The 2312-nt window shown below is 51.3% G+C and overlaps 1 pseudogene; it reads right to left on the bottom strand.

The window, feature by feature from the left end:
• Nucleotides 1-454: 454 nt before the first annotated feature.
• Nucleotides 455-1643, bottom strand: LOC116273031 (annotated as a pseudogene).
• Nucleotides 1644-2312: the final 669 nt, after the last annotated feature.

Raw genomic sequence — 2312 nt, 5'->3', positions numbered from 1 at the left:
CCTTGAATGCTTGACCTCAGGTGATTCGCCTGCCTCGGCCTCCCAAAGTGCTGGGATTACAGGCGTGAGTCATCACACCCGGCCATCAAGCTGGATAATACTAAGGTCTGTTTCTTTCCCAATGTAGGGTATAGGTTGGGACAGGGAAGAGGGCTAGAAACCTGACTCCAACTCCCTGCCCAGGGCTGAACTCTCCAGCCTCCTTATCACTTCTCATTCAACCTTGCTTGTACTCCCCCTATGATGGGGGGGCTCATTACCTCACAACAGAATATTCTAAGCCAACCCCTACCCACTCTTACCAAGGAAGATTTCCCATTTGAACCCCATTTCTCAGATACTTAAAGGCCTTCTGTGGACCACGTTCTCAAGGTCCCCTGGCCATCTGCTTGCCTATTCCAGTTTCTCTCCTTCCCCATCCACATAATGAAATGTGTCATCCCTCTCTCCAGGATGAGCAAGGTGGTGTCCTCTGAGACTGGGCAGTCAGCCACTTAACACCAAAGGCCACCAATGATCAAATCCACGAGAGTTGATTCGAAGACTTATGTATTAGGACTGAGAAACAGTAAACACTCAGTAAATAGTGGTTATTCTTATCATCAGCATCATAATTACTACCTTCAAGTTCCTCCAGGAGAACTCCTATTCAACCTTCAAAACCCCATGTGGTTTCACCCATCTTGCAGAGATTGAGCTCCAATTCAGAGAGTTGTGATTTTGTGATCATTTGATGAGTTCCCAAACTGGGGTCCTTAGAGCAGCTGGCCCATCCCTAAGGTCTCTCAGCATCCAGTTCTGTTCTTTTTCTGCCTTACCAGTTCCTGTGTATAAGCCTCAGTCCTGGTGAGTCCAGCTGAGGAGTGTACAGACACACGCAGTGTCAATTCAAATCTATCGCCAGCCCACACGGCCCTAGGCATCAGAAGTCAATGCCCGCACATAGGATTGCTTGGCCTTGCACTCAGACAACCAGTGCCTTTGGTCCATACCCTGGCAGCCCCCTCCACCTGTCCCCGGGTCACCTTCCTCAGAGTTATGGGCCTCAAAGCGGGTGACAAAGAAGTACTGGCAGAGGGAATTGCCCCCAGCTATAGGCACCTTCCCGAACACCTCCATTTCGAAACCACCCAAGTCCACAGCGGTCCCGGGGTCTGTCACCCAGCCGCTGACTGCATCACACACGGCCAGTTCACTCTGATGACTCGCCAGTGCAGTTTCACTTGCCCCACACTGGCTGTGGTTGGCCGGGGTGCCTGCTAACTCCCGAAAGGCCCCAGTCTCCAGCAGGAAGACCAGAGGGGGCTCAAGAGCAGCACCCCTAGACAGGACCACTTGGGGGAAAAGAAGGTCCCACTTTGGGGCAAGAAAAGGAGACAATGTCCAGGATGGGGATTAGGAATCCATTGACACACTGGGGAGGAGGAAAATGAGGGGGATGTGGAGGGAGTCTGGGGGAGGGGGACCAGCTCTCACAGCACATGGAGACAGAGTAAGGGAGGCTGGGATTAGAGAAGAGGATAAAAACTTCAGTGGGAACAGAAGTTGGGAACCCCAGGGGAGGCTTGCCTGCCAGGATTGTGGGGCAGCCCTTGCTGTAGAAGTTTGGAGGACTCTATATATCGGACTTGCGTAACGCCCAACTTGTAGATTAATAGTAATTATTCAACTACTACAAGTCAGGCACTGTGCCTCACACCTGTAATCCCAGCACTTTGGGAGGCTGAGGTGGGTGGATCACTTGAGGTCAGGAGTTTAAGAGCAGCCTGGCCAACATGGTGAAACCCCATCTCTACTAATAATACCAAAATTAGCTGGGCGTGGTGCTACGCACCTGTAATCCCAGCTTCTCGGGAGGCTGAGGCAGGAGAATCGCTTGAACCTGGGAGGCGGAGATGGCAGTGAGCCGAGATCGTGCCACGGCCCTCCCACCTGGACAACAGAGTGACACTCTGTCCAAAAATAAAAATAAGGCTGGGCGTGGTGGCTCATGCGTGTAATCCCAGCATTGTTGGAAGCTGAGGTGGGAAGATCAACTGAGGTGAGGTGTTCCAGGCCACCCTGACCAACATGGAGAAACCCCATGTCTACTAAAAATACAAAATATGCCCAGTAGTGGTGGTGCATACCTATAATCCCAGCTACTCGGGAGGTTGAGGCAGGAGAATCACTTGAACCCAGGAGGCGGAAGTCGCAGTGAGCCAAGATCGCGCCACTGGACTCCAGCCTGGGCAACAAGAACGAAGCTCCATCTCAAAAGAATCATAAGAATCAAATAAAAATAAAAAATATTCAACTACTGTTACTTAATA

Source organism: Papio anubis, unplaced genomic scaffold (genome assembly GCF_008728515.1).
Source record: "Papio anubis isolate 15944 unplaced genomic scaffold, Panubis1.0 scaffold3238, whole genome shotgun sequence".
In the NCBI taxonomy this organism is placed as follows: domain Eukaryota; kingdom Metazoa; phylum Chordata; class Mammalia; order Primates; family Cercopithecidae; genus Papio; species Papio anubis.
This window is presented reverse-complemented; position numbering and strand designations above follow the sequence as displayed.